Source organism: Planococcus citri, chromosome 1 (assembly GCF_950023065.1).
Source record: "Planococcus citri chromosome 1, ihPlaCitr1.1, whole genome shotgun sequence".
Classification (NCBI taxonomy): Eukaryota; Metazoa; Arthropoda; class Insecta; order Hemiptera; family Pseudococcidae; genus Planococcus; species Planococcus citri.
This window is the reverse complement of record NC_088677.1, coordinates 48621309-48642317: the sequence shown is the minus strand read 5'-3', so window position 1 is coordinate 48642317 and position 21009 is coordinate 48621309. Positions and strand designations below refer to the sequence as shown.

The window sequence follows — 21009 nt, the reverse complement described above, 5'->3', positions numbered from 1 at the left end:
AAAAATCGATTGAAAAATATTTTCAAATCGAAATATTTTTCGTAAATAAATTTCTCGTTAAGCTTTGAAGAGCGAAAAAAAGAAATCAATGAATCGTGATTTTCAAAAGAAAAATTTCTCTATAAAGATGTATTTTGTTGAACTACGAGTATAAAACACAACGTCGAAAGAAATAATCGAATTTGAAGTTAATGAAATATTTTCTGGGGAAAAAAGTATGAGGATGCATCGTCGAACAAATTATTTACGACGTTTGAAACGTTTAGCGTTCCGAGTACCTACATGGTGAAAATTCCTAATGAAATTATCATCGTCGGTAAAACACCTTCGTCCAAATCCAAATATAGTAATTTGATGTAATTATTCGATTTGATAAGGAAATGAAATTCGCCCATTCTGAAAGAATTATGGTAATTGGTTGTCGGTGAATTTTAGCTCAGCAGCATGAAAACGTTGATTTTAAACTAATAGATTTAAACACGATGCACGTACATACGTACTACCTACCTACCTACCTACCTACCTACCTACCTACACGTGTCAAATTATTTCACGATGCGAGTCGGAAAAATGATAACTTTTGACACCTGTATCTTTCACCTTTGCTTAAACACTTGCTCGTAAACGAACGGTTGAAAGGTTCACGAACCGCAAGTTGAGTATCACTTTGTTTCGGTGCTGCGTTAAAATATCGCCGTGAAAAACGTCGTACGATAGTTATATTTTTCAATTTTTTATGCCCTTTTTTCGGCGACAATGAAAAAAGCATTTTTGGGTGTTAATATTGTGTAAATTTTTTTTTCACATTTTATACTTTTAAAAGCTGCGAATTTTGCGTACTTTTGAGCGCTTGCAATAAAATTTAATTCAACAAATGCGGCACGCCGTAAAAACTACCGAATTCACGGCTGCACGAGTCGAATTTATACAATCGAAATGCCATCCGCGGATACAACCTCGAGAAGATATTCGCTTTCGGCTAAAAACTCACCTTAAAAATGATTTTTATCCGGGAGCGAGACCTTATGGCGAGAAACTCTCCGAAGTATGGAACATGGTAAATAAAACAAGTTCCAAAGAGGTGGTACTTGGGTGCCACTTTTGCAGCAAATAAAATAAATTTATTTCAATCGCACTTCTCTCTATACTTGTGTCGCACGCCCATAATACATTCTTATTACCATCAGCTATCGCAATTTATCCTCTTACTACCTCCTACATATCCCATTTAAAAATAAATTCTTGTTATACGCGGGAAAAAAAACCTTAGGCCACGTTTTCCCTACTGTTAAATTATTACTACCTTATTTGCTCGGTAAAAATTACGATATCTCATCGAGAGGGGATGAGAGAAAAAAAAACATTTTATTACAAAATAGTGAAACCACCTTTTCGTCTGGATTTGATTTAAACTCTAGCACATTTCCACCTTTATTTACTTCGTATGGAAATTTAACCGGTAATATGTTAGCTCTTTTTTTATTTTCTTTATCAAATTTGTTTCCCGTGCCGTTGTATGTTTACTTCTAACAGTTTGCTTCAAGGTACATACGTATTCGAGAGATTTTTCTACTTCTGCAGACTCGTAACACCGCATTACTTCTGCAACAATTACGCTCTGACGTCAGTCTAGTCATCAGACTGAAGCGTATTTTATAAGTGATATTCGTGCGGAACCTTTTATTCATTTTACTATTTTACTAATTTAATTGCGAAGGGTACAGTTTTTTCTTCTCCGAAACCATTGTACCTACAAACTGAACTGTGTTTTGTTTTAAACCTCTCCTTGGGCGCTTGTCTGATTTCATGTGTACTCGTATGTAATCAACGTACTTACTTTCTATATACACTAGCTTGTAGTTATACATATGTACAAAGTAATGATAAGCTTGATATTCTGTAAGGGAATTTTGTAATTTTGTGTTACTCGTACTTTGGCTGTTCAATTTTTGCGTCAGTTCGATGGTTGAAATAGGTAGAATGATTGGAGGAAAGGGACGTGGTTGAACCAGAAACGCATTAAAACAATCATATCATTGGTGATTTAAACCTCAAAGTGAGCAAAGTGGAAAAAGAATTATGGTAGTGCAGTACCTACATGTATGTACATATGTAGATAAAAAATTTTGCATAGCTTAGGATATTTGAGCTAATTTTTTTGAATAATCTTGGACCCAAAATTGAGTCAATTTTAATTCTGCCAAGAATATTGTGGTAGGTACATATTTTCTTCAGTCGAAGTAGGCTGAATTACCCATGTTGACAGGGTACCAGTGGTTGACAATCACCTTTTTCAATCAATGGGTGCTTGTTTGGGAAAAGGTATCGAGAGCGTTTGGAAATTAGGTTCTAAATGTGTCAGCCACTGGGTTGTTAATCACTGGAAATCGTGTGTCAATTTAATTGAGGAAAAAATGCAGTTTTTTCGATAAATAAACTTCACAGATTAATTATACTGATGAATTAGGGTGAAATGTGGATCAAAATGTAGCAGAAGGTCAGTCCCAAATGTTCTGCTGGAAAATTTGAGAAAAAAAAAGATTGGCAGAATATGGAAATTTTTAAGAACTATGGTACATGGAAATTTGGTTCAAAAAGGTGCAACCACTGGGTACTTTACCCTACATGATCTGAAAACTTGAAACCTACCTCGTACTTTCAGAAAAATGCTGTTTTTCAATATCATTCCTTTCCATTCATGATTTGCTTATCGATGTTGTACCGGTAGGGGATGCGCCCGCAGCTTCCACCTAGAGGGAAGTTGTGTTCCTGTCGGAGTGGCAGCACTGCTTACGAGTAGTGCACTCTGTCGAAGTAGTTCGAGACGCGCCACTCCGAGCTTTGAGCTTTGAAAGCTCGTTAGGTATATTTTCACTGGTGCTAGCGTAAGGTAGCAAGTTCAGAGCTTCCGCTTGTAGTCGATACTACAAGTGTATTTTATTTAATAATGTGTAGTGTATTTTATTATAAATCTTCGCGTGTGTTATACCAGAGAAGTGAATAAAATATTACGAACATTTAGCGGTCTTATGATCATTTATGAGGTGTCTCAACATCGCTGCAATTTGATATCTTTCGCAAGGATATCGGGCAAGTTTAGGTTCCCTGGGCTTATTATATGCACGCTGGTCTTGCGGAGGTCTCCCTCAAAGTAAAGACCTCCCAAACCACCACATATTTGGCGCCCAAGCGTGGTTCTCTAACCCAGGGCTTTTCAAAATTGCATTTATTGCAATATTTAGGCGCAAGCAGAGACGTTTTAGTCGAAAACGAGGCACACCGCGTGTTCTCAGGCCTAGCCTACAATTGCGCTCGTAAGACGCAAATTGCAATTTATTGCATTGGAAACTAGTTTTCCATTTGAGGTTTCACCTCACAGAGACGATTCGAAGAAATCGCGAATTTTTTTTATCGTTTATTCGGAAAAATTTCGGTCCAATTTGGTCAACGAGGCGACCAACCAGTCAACCAGGCGACTGCAACAATCAACCAACGGTCAACTTGGCGACCGCAACGTTCATCAGAACAGGTACGTGAGTTTTTATTCTCGAAAAAATCGCGAAAAAGTGTCGAAAATCGCGTAATAAATAGAGCTTTCATACCAAGTTCGACAAGCTTTGGTTTGGAAAAACCGAGCACAGTTGAACAAGCTTGACACGAAAGCTCAAGGTCAAGCGCCGAACGTTGTAAAAGCTTGTACCACGTACCTGAAACAGAGAAGTTACAAAGTTCGATAATGGCTACGAATAATTTGGAATATTTATCGGATGAATTTCTTGAATTATTACCTGAACGGATGCGACGATTATATGAGATGACGGCTGAAAATAATTCTCCAAATCCTGGAATTGACAATTCGCGACGATCCAGTTTTCCATCGATCAACTTGGATACACGTGTGACACAATTGCGACCTGAAATCAGAGAATATGACAGTGACGGCGTAAATCAGAGATGTGTAAATGAAAATCAGAGATGTTTAAATGAAAATCAGAATAACGGAAAAAAGCAGCTGAGACGTTCGACCAGAAATGCTGCGAAAGATGCTGATTTTCGACGCCGTGAACAATTAGGAATTCAAAAAACACCCAAATCGAAGCCACCTAAAATTAGAGATCGAAAATTATTGCGCAGCTTGCACGAGAACATTTTGGATCAGAGAAGGGAATGGCGGAGTGCTGAAATTCGGATCGATTCCCAGGAATATCAGGAAGCACTCGAAGATGGTGATTTGGATTTTTTAAAAACTGACTTAGACGAAATAGATGCGAATGGTGCCGACGAAGCTATAGCTGGAAGCAGTGCACTGATGTCAGGATTCGAAAATCCTGATGCATCGATAAACCAAATTGAACTGGAGTATGAACTCGAAGATGAAATAAACCGATCAGAGAGATGTTTAAAAAATATTGCTGAATCCAAAATGGCCCAAATTTGCAGTTTTGATCCTGTGAATTTTGAGAAGAAAATTGATTTGAAAATTGAGAAAAAGCCTGATGAGCAATATCCAGCACCATTATCTCAGGACGAGTTAATTTTTCGAAAATGGGCCTATGCTGCATCTGATAATCACGATAAAAATGAAGACACCATTAGTAGTCGAGTAGTTGACTCTGAAAAGGCGATTTCAAGAACCAGAGAGGATGTAGGTCACTTATATCTAGAGCTACGTGCTCAAATGGCCAGAATGAAATCAGATCTCAAAAAAGATCACGAGAAGAGGATCAATGACCTAAGATCAGAGATGAGAACAACCTTCAGAGCCTACAGGGAAACTACTGATCGAGTACTCACCTCTCACGTGCTCATTATAAACAAAATGAAAGAGAGAAATATGTACATGAGTAATTTAATGCATCAGATTCAAATGCAGTACTTAGAAGATCAAGAAAATATGCAGATCGAAAGAGCCGAGTATTTATCATGGAAAGATCACGTTGATGGTTTCATAGCAGAGCTTCATGATCCAGAAGAACCACCCTACCAGCCCCCTGTTGTGCCGACAGTTGTGCACAACGTAAACAGTAGCAATGCCGATAACACTGCCAGTCGCAGCAGTGTAAATCCAGGCAAAGGCGCAGATCTTTTCCGAGGAAGGAGAGGATCTAGAGATCGATCAAGGTCCCCCGCCCCCTACAGGGGCAACACCGATAACGACAGCCGCAGTAACGAGAGATGTGGCAACAATGGTAGCAGTAACAATAGCTATCGAACGCATGATAACAGACCTAATCGCGATAGATCATCGTCAAGAGAATCACGATCAAACAGAGATGATAGAAACAACGATCGAGACCATCGAAATGATCGAGATAGCAGAGATTACCGAAACAACGATCGAGATAACAGAGATAATAGAAACAACGATCGAGGCAGCCGTGATCGACGAGACAGCAGAAATGATCGAGATAACAGAGATGATCGAAATAGCGATCGAAGCAGTGATTATAACAACAACAATCGTAACAGCTTCGACGGCAGCAGTAATAGCAGTAACTATAATCGCGACAACAGAGATGATCGACGAGATGATCGACGCGATAATCGAGCGAATGATCGACACGGAAACGACGACGATCAAGAAGTGCAGATTGATCCTAGATGGATTCAGGCTGAACGTGAGCAGCAAAACAACCCCCCAGAACGTAAACTGAATTATAGAATCAGATTTGGGAATTCAAATTTCAACATAAGACCAGACAGATTGCGTGAATTTGGGGTAAGATATTCGGAAGATAATAAGTACCAAGTTTACAACTTCTTGCACCGATTTGAAAGACGTATGCAGCCATACCAAGTATCCCAAAGCCAGTATTGCGATGCCCTAATGGTCCTGATTGATGATAAGCTGATTCATATGGCACCTTGGAAAGATTTGCAAGAAAATAATACTGATTATTACCAATTGAGAAAAGATTTCATCGATTGTGCTTGGGGTCCTCAGAGACAAAATGAGGCTAGAAATCACTTCAGAAATATGCCAGTGTGCAAAACATCTTCGACCACACAATGCTCAGAATTGATGATATGGCTGAAAGTGCTCAAAACAACGAATTCACCATTCGAGGATATCATTATGATGATATACTACAAAATGACACCCAGTCTTAGACCACGTTTTACTGAGATTGAATTGCAAGATATCAACATTTTCGAGAAAAGACTGAATGGAATGACTCGTGTTGAAGAGTTTGCTCAGAGACCACCTGAACCAGAAAGGCCTGCTACTCAGACTCGAAATGTGCAACAAAGGTCAGAGAATCGCCGATCCAGTTTTGGCGGCACTGATAGGCGTTCCAATTCACAAACAGTGCGGAATAATATCAATGAAAACAAAGGCGAGCGCACAACTGACAAGTATAAAAAGCATAGCTACGATAAAAACAAAAGTCAGACCAAATCAGAGACTGCCAAAACTTACCAAAAAGACAGAAAAGATGAGTCTAAGTATAAAAAACCGAAGGAAAAGACACATGGTGTTAATCAAATAAACAAGGAAGAAACACCATCAGAGAATGAAAGCTCAGAGGAGCAACAGTCCCCCCCTACCTCACCTGAGGGATCAATTGATTCAGCAGGATTGCCGTCGGGAAACGAGTAGCTGACGCGTGCAAATTAGCACAAGTGGAGCAATTCCATGAGCTACCACAAGAAGAGTTTGAACTCATTGGAGATTCACTCGCTGTATTTTTAGCAAATATAATACCACGACGAAGGTCTGAAATCACTCAGCCTTATCTCAAAGAACAGATCAACATCAGCGATCTGAAAACAGCCATCAGAGCAGCCACCTTTACGAAGAAAAAAGCCATTCTATCACTGGCTCAATATGAACTGAACTACTCAGACATGGCTTCGAGTGTTGTGAAAAATTATGCAAAGCAAATTGTGGAGAATTTAAAGCAGAAAGGATTTGAGAAAATTGTTTTGCTGTTTCCACTGGTAAAGCCAAAAACTTCTGCAAGTAATCCAGTATCAATGGACAAGTACTTTGCATACAGAAGAGCGCTAGAGTCACTGGAAGATGATGTTGTGTCATTTTGGTGGTCTCCTGCTGCCTTATTTTTGGACTTGAAAAGAGACTCACAAGATCAGTCTAAACGTCAATTTCGAGTTGATAAAGATTACAACATGATGCCAGTGATGCATAAATTCCATTTGAGCAGAAAAAATGGCAGATATTATCCAAGATTTGCACGCAAAACAGAGTTATTCCAAGAGATGGATAAAATGTACAATTATGATTGGCATCAGAAGAAATCTCCTGAGAATGGCACTGAGCAACATGGCACTCAGACTGAAGAGAGTAGAGAAGTTATAACTGAGGAAGATGGCTTGCAATATGAAATAGTAAAGAAGAAAACCCTGATCGAAAAGAAAAACTCAGACATTCCTAAAAACATCGAAAAGGAAGTCGCTGATGCTGTAAAGAAAATAGAGAAGTTAAAAAAGTTCATGAAACCTCAAGCGCTCCAAAAGCTACTCAACAAGATAGGAATCCCCTCCCCTCATGAGGAGGAACGAAACTTATCAGAGACGTTGCAAACACCTGTTAAATCCGCTGGGGCATCAGAGAAGTTAAAAATAACAGTCAATCACGTGACTGGGGCAACGCCTAAGCCCCCCAACACAACATGTATATCTCAAAATTCAACACATGTGCCTCAAGACACAACTCAGAGTGCACAACCGACAGCAGGAACTTCAATGAATTCAATCCAGCAACCTCTTACACCTAAACCACCGCTACGCAGAGAGGAAATTGAGGCTCGAGTTAGAGAGCAAATCCTCAGAGAAAAAGATAAATTTGACACGTGTGTAGTGCCACTTACGATGGATGGCACCACCTACCCAGCGCAGCTCGATACAGGGGCAACCCCTAATGTAATATCAGAAGAAACTGCGAACATCCTGCTCAGAGATCACTATGACAGCGTTCAGTATATCATGCTGAAAAAACCTATTGTGTGCTGTTTAGCTGACGATTCAAAGGTAGAAACATACAGATATGTGATTGTGCCAAAACTCAAATTTGGAGATTGCGAGCTCAAAATTCCATTTTATATTATGAAAGGGTGTAATCAGACTTTTATAATTGGTACCAAAACCATGAAGGTACTTGGAATTAAGACTGATGTGGAAAACAAAAGAGCCACATGCTGCCCTCCAGGCCAAGAGAAGATTGAAACACTCAACTTTATGACTGAGGAGGAGTACAAAAAGAAGATTACACTCAGACGAATCAGAGTAAAGAAAAAGAGCGTTGAGCAAATTGATCACATATCCAAAAGAGCAAACACAGCTGATAAGTACCAGGAAATGGAGCCTGAAGATGTGGACGATGGTCCAGAAGTATTTTTGGAAACACTGAGATCGGATTTGGAACAAGCTGTAAATGAAGAAACCATTACGAAGAAACAGGCTAAAAAAGCATTTGACATACTCAAAGAATTTGCCTGTGTGTTCAGCAAGTATCCGGGAAAATGGACAGGACCGCCGATGAAATTGAGATTCAAGGATCCCAAGAATATCAAAAGATTCCATGGTCCGAAGTATACTCCATCTAACAAACAGATGCCACTCGTGAGAGAAGCTCTCAGAGTGATGATAGCCAAAAAGATCGTTGAACCTTCGACCTCACCTTACATCAATGCGCTGGTAGCAAATATCAAGAAAAATGGCGAGGTGAGATTATGCTTGAATCCTATGGAATTGAACCCTATACTCGAAAATGACTACAATGAAGCTCCATTGCTTGATAGAATTATAACAACAGACGGACGTGCCAAAATGTACTGTTGCCTCGATTTTGTGGCAGGATTTTGGCAGATGGTACTACATGAAGCATATAGGAAGTATTGTGCTTTCATAGTAGATGGAGAAGTCCACCAGTTTATAAGGGTGCCATATGGATTGAAAGTGTCATCTGCGTTATTTGTGAAAATGATAAATACTATCATGAAAGCAAAAAAAGGCAGAACGAAGTACGTAGACGATGTGCTACTCAAGGCAATGACTTTCGAAGAGATGATGGAATTACTAGTTGATACACTGAAAATAATCAGAGACAATGGACTTAGGCTCAATCCAAGAAAATCAAAGTTTTTCAAGAAAAGTATCAACCATCTTGGTTTTCAACTCCAGCCTGGGGCAATTTTGAAGCAAAATAAAAAGCTCCAAAAGCTTGATGAATTCAAAAAGAAGCACACCAACAAGAAAGGCGAATTCAAACTCAAAAATGAAAAAGAAGTTATGGCATTTTTGGGAATTGTTGGATTCTACAAGCGCTTCATCGCAGATTATCAGCAGCTAGCAGTGCCACTTTATGAAGTGACTCGAAAAGAAAACTTCAAGTGGGGTGAAGAGCAGCAAAATGCATTAGAGATGTTGGAAAACGAGTATCGTAAAGAATTCAAATTAGCCACTCCCATTGATGGTGCAGATTTCTACCTAGAAACGAGTTTCACCCAAGATGCCATGAATGCGGTGGCATACCAGAAAGACAAAGATGGCGTAGATCACGTTGTGCTGTTTGTGAGCAACACATTTAAAGAGCACCAAAAGAAGTACACAATAATAGAGAAAGAGATGTACTCACTCGCGAATGCATTAAAAAAACTCGAAATGTGGCTTCATGGATATACTGTGCATGTCAGAAAGGACATAATGTCAGTTGTGCACCGATTTAACACATTGGCTCAAATACATCGCAAAGCAGCGGCGTGGATAACGCATTTTAACTGCCACGACCTTGTTTATGACCTGCCAAAAAGAGTTGGAAAATGGTGGGATAGACAAGCACCTGAATTGACCCTATACAGCACGAATTGGACTCATATGGTGCCACTTGGCGTTGTTTACAAAGATTTGGTCAAGGAGCAGTTGATTGATTGTCTTAAGAGGCTGGACTTGTACCAAAACAGAGATGAAAATTGGTCAAAAGTCATTCGGAGACTTCAAGCAAACGAGATTGACATGACTTCCAAGCAGAGAAAAGCGAAGAAACAGCTCGAGAAAAAATATGTCATTTTGGAAGAAGAAGAAGGTGTCAAAATACTGTATCGAATCAGAGAAGATGGATCTAAAGTGCCATGCATGCCTGATGAATTGTACAAAGATACCATAATGTACTTACATGAAGAATATGGTCATGTGGGAGCTGCCAAAATTGACTCGATATTTCGACGCATGTATTATTCGCCAAATGTGCCAAAATCTGCAAAATTGGCCACAAGCGAATGCCTCGATTGCAAGCATAATAAGAACTTTGGGCAGAAAAAGAAGCTAGAGTATGCTCAAATTGAGTCTTATGGCATAGCAGATGTCTTGTCAGCTGATTTAATTGGCCAAATCGCCAACAAAGCCAAGGACCCAAAATACATGCTAGTAGTAAAGTGTGTATTCACTGCCAAAGTGTGGCTCAAAACCCTGATTGTGGCTACTAAAGAAGAGGTCTCAAAAGCGATGAAAGAGATACTCGAAGAGATAAAGAAACTGGGGCACAAGGTGCGCAAAGTGATCACTGATAATGGTACTCAATTTGTAAGTGATACTTGGAACGATTTACTCAGGTCCTACGGTGTGAAAATTGGCCACACTACCAAGTATAATCCACAATCAAGCTTAGTGGAAAGAACAATGAGAATAATTGGCGATAGGCTGAGAGTAAAAATCAACCAATCAGCAGAGGACTTCGATTATACTCATCATGGTTGGCACAAATATGCCAAGCAGGTGGAAAATGAAATAAATAATACACCTACTGAATTCGGAGTGAAGCCAAATGAAGTTTGGGGAATTCCTGATAACTTGGCTCAAGATTTGCCAGTACCTAACATTGGAATAAATGCCAAATTCGAATTGAGTAAATTACGAGAAGAGCAACGTGCCAATAATGTTCCATCTATAACGTCAGAAGAAGCTCTAAAACTCAAAATGGATCAAAAAAAGCTCATTGTTGATAAAAAAGGATTTGTCTGGGTAGCTGTAGATGGAGCTTGTTCCCAAAATGGCACAGATGAAGCAATAGCGGGTATCGGAATCAGTTGGACACCTAGTGGAGACTTCAACGTTTCGGAAAGAGTTGTGCACCCAGAATACAAAAATTCGAATAATTTGGCAGAAATCATTGCGTTGATAAAAGCGATGGAAATTGCCCTAAAAAACCAGATAGAGAAGCTCAAAGTATTTTCGGATTCTAACTACTTGGTCACTGCAGTAAATCACAATTCAAAGAGATGGGTAGAAAATAACTGGAAAAACACCAACAAAAAACCAGTTCATCACAAAGCAGCATTCCAGCAGGTCATTGAACTCTCTAAAGAATTCAAGGAGTTCGAGTTGAGACATGTAAGGGCGAGAAAATACGATCATAATAATTTCGTAGCTGACAAATTGGCCAGAAAGGCTGTATATACCCAAGAAGTGGTTGATGAGAATATTGAAAATATGACCCAGCAGCAGGCTTTAGTGAATTTCATTCGCGAAAAAAGAATGCAGCAGAGAATAAATAATGAGGTCGCTTTCAATAAATTACATGGGCCCCCTACCATTTTTGAAAATGGTGAATTGGTCATGTTAACTTCTCATCGTCTGTCATCATATGAAAAAGGACTTTCAAAAAAGCTATTTCAAAAACGCTATGGTCCATATACAGTTGAACAGCATGTAGGTAGCAATTGTTACATGGTCAAAAATGTAGCTGACCCTACCGACGAGCAGATTGTTAACACTCGCCAAATGACGTCATACCTCAATAAAAACCAGTTGGAAGAGCTGAAAAATGACCTAAAGCAGAGATCAAAATTCGACAACAGAGATTTGGTGGAAAAAATCAGAGATTTTTCGAAGAAAAAAACCACAAATCAGAGTGCTGAAATGGAAGAAGAAAATACTGATGAGGAGGAGGTCGATGACCCCAGAGATCCGGAATATTTACCAAGAGGTTCGCGAAAGCAGCCTGAAAAAACCCTGGAAAAAATCCGCCAAAATTGCGAAGCAGAGAGACCTAAAAGAGATGTTACAAAACACGATGCAGAGTTCCGCGAGATAAAAAAGAGATTACGAAAAAAGCTCCCCCCCCTCCTAGAGAAAAAGCTCGAAGATTGTCTCAAACAAACGTTTCCGGACGAAGAGGAGTACAAAGAGAAGAGGGAAGCGGCGCGGGAGAGATATGAAACGCGTTCGAGAACGAAGCAGGTACCTACCAACGCTGAAAGCTCGAACTTGCGAGATAAAAATGCACCGGATGGCCGTGATAATCTTCGTAACAAAAAGAAGCGAAAAAAGACCTTGAATTTTATTCACTTAGAGATGTTGGAAAGTTTCGAACGTGCATATTTTGTGAAAGCTTTCACGAAATATCAATCCAAGGCCAAACTAAGTGAGAAATGAGCTTTTGTTACGTTCATGGCCAACTACTTTTAGCGTTAATATACTTTCATCTCCGAGTGCAACATTTTTGATGAGATTAAAAGTAAGATAATTTTAGCTATGTGAAAGTTTATCTTTAAAATCGCCATTTTGAAAAACTCATCTATTGTTATGGAATTTCCGATACACAACTGTAGCATTAGAGCTTTCATTCGTTGATTTGATGTGCTCAGATTAAGTAGTACTGTGTATTTTTCGCGATAGTTTGGGAATTAGTGCTAATTTAAGCGTTGTTATTCATTTTGTTATTAGAATTTTTTTTTTTTCAAAGTTGCACTTCGGATAAAATTTAGTCTTGTTTAATTTATGACTAGTTTTAATTTAATTTATTTTGACTAATCGTAACTATTAGTTCACATAGGTTTAGAATTTTTTGTAAATAATTGTAAATTTTTTTTCTTTCCAAGAGAAGTTGAAAAATCGTGTGAGCATGTGTTGGGGAATTTTGAACGAGTAATTTTTCACAAAAAATAGAGATGTTCAAAATCCAGGTTCGATCACAGGTCGAGAAAGGCGCAAGAAGGTTTTCAATTGCGAAAAAATGAGAGAAAATCACAATTTTTGAACTTGGAAAATTTGCAACCGGCCAGCTGTCAGTGTACATAGACAAACGTTCCCAGCTGTGTGTGGGGATAGCGACGAGCGGCTAGCTGTCCGTGACGATAACACGGAATCAACGCAACACAACACGAGAGAAAACGAACGCGACACGATCTAAAGCTAACAAGATCATTTGGTACGCGAAAATAGAGATGAAAAAACGGGGTACTTACTGCAGCAGAGATGATAAAAAAGGATTCCGGTTCCAGCTCCGAAAACTTCCAATTTGGAAAAATGTCAGCTGGCTGATAACAGAGAGGTTGAAAAATATCGCCAACATGTTAGAGAAAATAAAATGAATCGTAACCAAGATTTAACGTACCTGTAATTTCTCTGATGCTTTTCCGGTCATCGGAGTATTTTTCCGGCATCTCTGATCAATTGGAATTACCAATGAACTTTGGATCGTTTGCCCTTGGTGAAAACAGTCATCCCCGTTTGGCTCCAGTGAGCTTATTTCGATGCTGATTGAATCCGGGAAAGTTGCTGTAGAAAGAGAAGAAAGTCCCTGTTTAGTTCAACATCAAGAAATACGATTCGGAACGCGTAATTAATTAAAAAAGTACCTGTTAATTGCTCCAGCAGAAGAGTTCATCGATCTCGTGTTGGCAAAGCTTTTGGCGCAGTTTTGGCCTTACATCGAACCAGTTGATACGCAGCTCAGCGCGTGTTTTTTGCACAATTGTAGATTTTGATTCATTTTTTATCTATTTTGAATTTGTACATTTCTCTGCTTTTTATGTAAATATTTTGTGTTTGTGAATTTTGTAGCACTTTAGCGACTAAGATGTAACCTGTTTTAATATTTATATGACAAATTGTTTGCATCTAAGGTAATTTTAAGTCGCTAGTGCCGTGAAAAAACAGCAGAGACGTTTAAAAAAAAAAAAAAAAAAAAAAAAAAAATTGAAAATTCGACTTGTTGGAAGTCATGGATGGATGCCGAAGAACCTAGCTATTCAACATCTTGGAAGCTGCGGGTTCATAGAAGCGGGGCAGAGGGGCCCTACCGTCCGTTGTCCGATTGGCCAATTTTTGGCTTCAATGTACCAGCATCTCCGATGTCCACGCTGTTTCAATGGAAGCGGGGCATATGTACCGGTAGGGGATGCGCCCGCAGCTTCCACCTAGAGGGAAGTTGTGTTCCTGTCGGAGTGGCAGCACTGCTTACGAGTAGTGCACTCTGTCGAAGTAGTTCGAGACGCGCCACTCCGAGCTTTGAGCTTTGAAAGCTCGTTAGGTATATTTTCACTGGTGCTAGCGTAAGGTAGCAAGTTCAGAGCTTCCGCTTGTAGTCGATACTACAAGTGTATTTTATTTAATAATGTGTAGTGTATTTTATTATAAATCTTCGCGTGTGTTATACCAGAGAAGTGAATAAAATATTACGAACATTTAGCGGTCTTATGATCATTTATGAGGTGTCTCAACATCGCTGCAATTTGATATCTTTCGCAAGGATATCGGGCAAGTTTAGGTTCCCTGGGCTTATTATATGCACGCTGGTCTTGCGGAGGTCTCCCTCAAAGTAAAGACCTCCCAAACCACCACAATGTTTTTATTGGCACCAGCTTTCTAATAAAATTTTTGTACAGCAAAATGCACTCCTACAAATATGCACTCGACTTTTCCTAATTTCGATCCCGTTAATACGATTAAAATGGCGAAGAATGTGCACAATTGCGAAATAAATTTGCGAATCGATACTTTTGAAGGAACAAGGCAATTTATTTCTTCTTTATTCCATACCATACATTGGTGGGCATTGTAAGTGGGAACATTTCACCAGACTGGATTTTTTTTTTCAACAATTAAATAAATCTCGAGTTATTCATTTCCATAAACCAACAATAAATTCAAAAATAATTTCCACCTCTTTTTTATCGGCGTTAATGGCATTAAAGATTCACGAAGGCTACCACACGAGTGGAATTTTTTCTGGTAAAATTCCAAAATATTTTACCGACATTTTCTCGATCCAAATGAATTTTTCATTACTTTTTGGATGAGATGAAAAACGAAAAACCACGACGTATGCGTGAAGACACTGATGCAAGAGGGGAAAAAAAGGTGAAAAAGTTTTCTATTTAAGCGACTTGGAAAAAAAATAAAGTGTGAGAAAATACGACTACATTTAAAGCACATAAGCGACTCGAAGGCGAAAAAAAATCCTAAATTTAACCGCCATACTATACGTAAATTTACAAGGCAAAAAAGTTAGCAGCTTTGGTGTGTGTGTTAAATGTAGTAAAAAAAATTACGTGAATTCAAATAGTATGTCTCAGTTTTCGCGTTACCCAAGTGTAATACAATATAAAAATCAAACCGACGGAAAAAGTGAAAATAGAAAAACGAAATATTACTGTAAAAAGAGTCGAAGCGAAATACCCGCTCAAGTAAGCGAGTTAAGTACACGGGGGTACAGCATATACTCTCCATGTATTCCATGTATAGTATACGAAAAGAGGAAAATGAAAAAATAAAAACATATCGGAAATTGGAGCTAAAAGCTTTAAAGTTATAAAATTATGAAGCTGGTTGTAATGGGAGAAAGAGAGCGGCATTGCGCTTGCATTTTTAGCTTAAAAGTAAGTAATGATTTGTGCGGTTAACCTGTCAGTATATGTGCGGGAAACATATTTAAGGATTTATTCTTAAACTGCTAAAGGGCCGGGAGTTCGTTTAAAAATGTTTATTTGCAGCCTGCAATGGCGGAGGGCCAGGATAGGAATGATAGTATCGTTTCCTTTCGCTCGCCGCTAACTAAAGATTTATTGACTACGGAGTTTCCATGGATACATTTTGCCCAAATGTTTTCGTTTCGCATCTATCCCAGCTCACGACTCACAGGAGCCGTCTCACCCTGGCATCTTACAAAAAGCAAAAAACCTGCCCTGCCCCGCCTCACTGTACCCTTCACTACAATTTCCTCACATATGTCTTTATAAGTTTTCCGCCTTATTAGAACCACACTAAAGAAACACTTTCACCGGTTACGAATTATACTTACACTCACGTATACCTACTTTGATTCGATGCATCTTCACAGGTTACAGTGCCTATCTACCAACCCACCTACACCTACCTACTTATTTACTCCTTTTATCACATACTATACTTCTTCGTCTTATATGTATGTAGTACCTACTACCTATACTCTTTTATTGCGTAAAAGCCTTTCGGCCAAGTACGATTTTTCAACTTTTTCCACCTTCTCCTTTAAACACTCGTTCTCGTCGTATAGCAAATACACGCGTTTATTCAAATTTAAAACCTTCTCCGATTGGCTGCAGAATATCTATCGAAAATGTTTAATATTTTTATACCTCTCAAAACGTTATACTATTTTTAACATCGTGATAAAAATCGCCACCGACATTTCCAACTATTAGGTACTTGGAAATTCAATGTATGTGGTACGTGAAAGCTACGCTTTTTTTCTCCTTCTCTCCATCTCCTCGTCGCATAATATATTTATATGTGTGTATGCGATGCATATTATGTTACTTCTACGAGGTTTATCGGGTTTTCTCGCCTTCCTGCCTCAAGTACACATATACCAACCAACATTTCGAGATTCGGTTTTACATGCAAATTATATTTTTTTCCATGTAAATAAACACGAGTAAAATTGAAATATGAATCGAACGACGTGTTTTTTTTGTCGCATTTTTTCTCCCCAAATCATACATTCACTCTAGAGATTGTATCTATATTACTGTATGAATTGTTTGAGCATGTATGTGTATCTGTATTGTACAATTCACTTATTGTAGATATGTTACGTATAGACATGTTGAGATAACACCGCGAGTATACTTTTTCATATCGCAATACACGATTAAAAAACAGTCTAGAGAATGGAAAATTATTAAAGTAGATAGATACTACGTAGTACGTACATTTTGCATCTGCAGGTTCCCGTTTGCGAACCATGAATGGAGGACCTGACAGCCAAAAAATAAACCCGTTTGCGAACCACATTAGGATGAAAACAGAAAAGAAAGAGATCCACTATGCTCATACTTATATTTCGATTCAAAATGTACCCATTTACGAACCAAACCCTAAAAGTAGGACTTTTGCGAACAACCTGTTCTCCTTCTGCGTAATAATTAGGTAATGATAGGAGAAGCTATGGTGGTGAAATAAGGTCTTTATGTGAAAATAATCGATATTCAAGTACAGTACCTTACCTATCATATTGCGATTTTGTCTCATTTAAAGAGTGAGGGGTGCGATGGCGATTCAGAAATTGCGTCAGAAAGGCACCTAACCGTAAGTAAAAAGTACGTTTCATCGGTTGGTTTGAAAAATTCAACTTTCGATTTAGCTGAAATTCGGCTCGCTGAAAGTTCATTTCAACCACACCTCAGAACTAAAATTTTCCTATTTTTATAGTCAAGTTTTCAATTTTTTTGAACAATTTCTCGTAAGTTAGGTATATTTGTATTTGTCAAAATCATGAAATTCGTCTATTTCTGTTGTCATTTTTCAACTTTTTTGAAAAATTTCACTCGATTTATCAAAATTATAAAAACTGCTGTTTTTTGTAAATAATTTTTCAATTTTTTTTTGAATAATTTCACTCGAATACGTCAGTTGGCACTTTCAAATTGTTCTAAACAGTTGGAAATTCTTAATAACTTGTACCTAATCATTTGTACCTAGTGTTAATTATTTATCTGGTTGGTTTTGACTTGCAATTCAGAATTTGGTAAAATGTCAATTGTCAACGTTGCCAACTTCTTCCAAAAAAGACGAATTTGCCAACTTTTCGAACTTTCCAGATGCCCAGGGGCGGTTGAGCTGCCCTCTGCCCCCTTCGGTTTCGTGCCTGCTGAGTTCTTTGTACTGTGTATAGATGAAGCCAACTTAGCCCCTAATTCTTTCTGAATTTGTTCGATATTCATTTTTGGACTGTTCACAATTACTTCAGTGGACTGTGTTTTAATTTCCATGGCCTAAAATTTAAAATATTAGGTATTATCCTCATCAGAAACTAACGAATCGCACCTGGTGGAAGGAAACTGAAGAGAGAAGAAGAATAATGCAACCAACACTTCTCGAATACTTCACTCATTCGAAGAGAAGCAAACTAAACAATAAAAAAAAATCTGTTATATCGTATCCTTTCACACAATACCGCAATCAAGCGACGTTTTTCCACTTGGTCTACCTAACGTCTAGACAATTTTTCATTTTGTTATATTTTTTCCATTAATTCCACCTCGAAGTTTCGTCCCGTCTGTAGCTGGGGATAAGTATTTGAAAATCGATATGTACCACATCAAAGCGTCTAAGTATTAATGTTGCACATTCATCGTCCACTCTCATCATTAACTATTTTTATAGGCGTTGGTGTGTTCAAAATGAAGCTCGAATTATGTTTTGGAGTACAGTACCAAATGACGTAGTATGTGCCATAACGGGGTTTAATTTCGTTTTTGAATCAAGATTTTCTCGATTTTTGAGCGATTTTTTTCATCATCTTACGAGGTTTTTTTGTTGTGCGAGAAACATTTATCATGAACGAACTGTCTAGATGTTACGTTTCGAAATATCCGTATTTTTTATTTCATTTTTAAATATGAAAAAAGAAAGCGTCAACTTTGACAGACCATTAGTTTATAACGATTGCGTCAAACGACACTGATATTTGAATAAGAAATGATTTTTTTTCCATTTTGATTCGAAATCTGTGTGATGAGATTCGCACATGTGCGTCATAGCATGTATACCGCTTTGTCGTTTATATGTACCTATGCAGCTTTTACAGCGTGCGAGAGATGAGTGGGTTGCTACGTATTTAGAAGTAGTACTACAGCCATACGGAATAAAAAATACCTAGGTACATAGTTTTTGAAGTCCTCAGTTGTGATTGTTCGCTGCGGGAAGATGATTTCTTGGTAGGGCACAATGCTTACCAATAGATCAATCCTTTACATTTCAACTTAAAAAAAAAAAAAATCCGATTGGAGTAGAATTTGTACATTGTATGTACATTGTACATATCTACTTATTTCATTATTTACAGAAGTTGGTATTTGGCAGGTTTTACATACTTATTTGTGATTATCGAGGTTTCGTTGAAAGTTGGTAGATACCGAACTGAAATCCAACAAACCGCTACCTATTGTATCTACAGTTTTGTAGTTCGTATCAGTGAACCAAATCCCTTAATACTCGGCGAACAAAAAAAACGTTGAATTTTTCAAATATTAATACTTTAGCTGATTCCATTTCTTATTAAAGTAAACCCTAAGGTCTTTTCATAATTTTGCTTTAATTTAGTTTTAATCTGCGTTCACGCCGTCGTCTTCTCTGGACCATCGCTCGCAGTGCTTTATGGAAGAGCTTAAATTATACAATTCTGTCTGAGTATAAGTTCTATTCATTCAGTTTCAACTGCTAATACTTGTCTTGGAGTGACAACATCTCCGACGATGGTTTAAAAGTTTACAAGGATTCAGTGACACTTGATGTTAATTATCGGCGATTATGAATTACGCGCATTGAACCGCATTTAACGATTAATTAAAGACCGCCTACTTTTGGCGTGATAAATGTCGGCTATACGAAGGCTTTCGGTTCGGAAACACTGGCTGATGCGAGATTAAATCAAATGCCGGCAAGTTGAACGAAGACGACGTCTTAGTACTATTTCGGGCAGATATCCAAACTTTCGAATGTATTCGGTGTACTATGAGCTCGACCGAAGAAGATAATATATCTGCTGACTGTGATCAAAAGCTTTTTTAAATAAATTATTATTCGCCTCGTTATCTTTGCGAAAGAGCTGAAAGAGGTAGGTATTCATATGCACGCAGCGGATGTACGAGTATACAGTTAAAAGGGACGGGGGTGAGCTTTTTTCAAGCAGAGAGAGACAAAGTGAAAAAAGTAGCTGTAAATTGAAAACGAAACAGTATCGCGCCGAGCTCGTTTAATGATTGTTTTTAGGCTCGCGAAAAACACACTGCGTGAACTCTTCTTCGTGCATACGTACTCGTACTCGTATATACAAACAACGCCCGAGTTTCCCTATTATAATTCCAACGTTGAATAGTTTTAAATAGGAATCTGTATCAATGCTCGTTTATTTATGTAAATGTCGTATGTATACCCGATTCTCTTTTGTTGTTTAAGATGTATTCGAATGCATTCTCATTGTCTTATATGCTTGTGAACTTATCGCTTGAATTATTCTTTTTACCTTTCGAGGCATTCTAGGTAGTAGGCACATAAACCCAGTTCTGTCTACACTCTGGTACAAAATGAAAATTTTTTCACCAAAAGAATACTTTTCGTGTTGCTGAACATTAAAGAAGTTCGATGATGTGTAAGCACGGAGCACCACGTACCTAGATTCAGTGAGAATAATCCTTTGACGTTGACGTCCTATTTGCATTACAACCTGTGCGCAAAAATTAATTCACACCATTGAAATTGTCTATCCAAAGTAGCCGTTTCTTTTTTTCAAAACATTTCCGAAGGAGGCGTACTTCTTACATACATCGATTACTCTTGAAATTACACTCGAAATTTACCAACATTGAATTATTATTGTATCATCTTGGACTTTACTTATCATGTGGTTGAACTGAATAAAACGAATACCTCTTGATTTCTCTCATTTTTTCACACTTTACTGGGGCACTGTTCACCGAAGTTCAAACTTCAACTATGTTTGAAAAACAACCTGCGTTGAGTATATGCTAAGGTGAGTTTTCTTGAGAAGTACCTAGGTACCTACCTAAGATAATTTTATGAGTTTGAAATTTTTGAGCACATCGGAGTTGAAAATAGAAATTCAATTTTGCTAAGTACCTACAAGATGTTTCAAGCTAGAAATTTAAACTGCCATCTGATGCTTGTGCAGTATGGAATGCATATCTCGTGAAGTTACATGAGCATGTTTATCTGAGAGGAGCAAGATGTGTTCATCTGAAAAAGTAATTCTCAAATTTCAAATGC

General features: G+C 38.2%; 1 protein-coding gene and 2 long non-coding RNA genes across 5 annotated transcripts in view; 1 reads left to right on the top strand and 2 right to left on the bottom strand.

The window, feature by feature from the left end:
• Positions 1–21009, bottom strand: part of sif (still life) — a 283631-nt gene that overhangs the window by 86504 nt on the left and 176118 nt on the right. The gene's annotated exons all lie outside the window — the stretch shown is intronic.
• LOC135832459 (uncharacterized) overlaps positions 1–21009 on the top strand; it is a 224574-nt gene that overhangs the window by 94601 nt on the left and 108964 nt on the right. The window lies entirely within an intron of this gene.
• Positions 1466–14853, bottom strand: LOC135832453 (uncharacterized). Its single transcript, XR_010556316.1, has 3 exons — positions 13355–14853; positions 13206–13277; positions 1466–3914 (listed from the first exon to the last, which is right to left on the bottom strand). It is a non-coding gene; the product is annotated as an uncharacterized LOC135832453 (long non-coding RNA).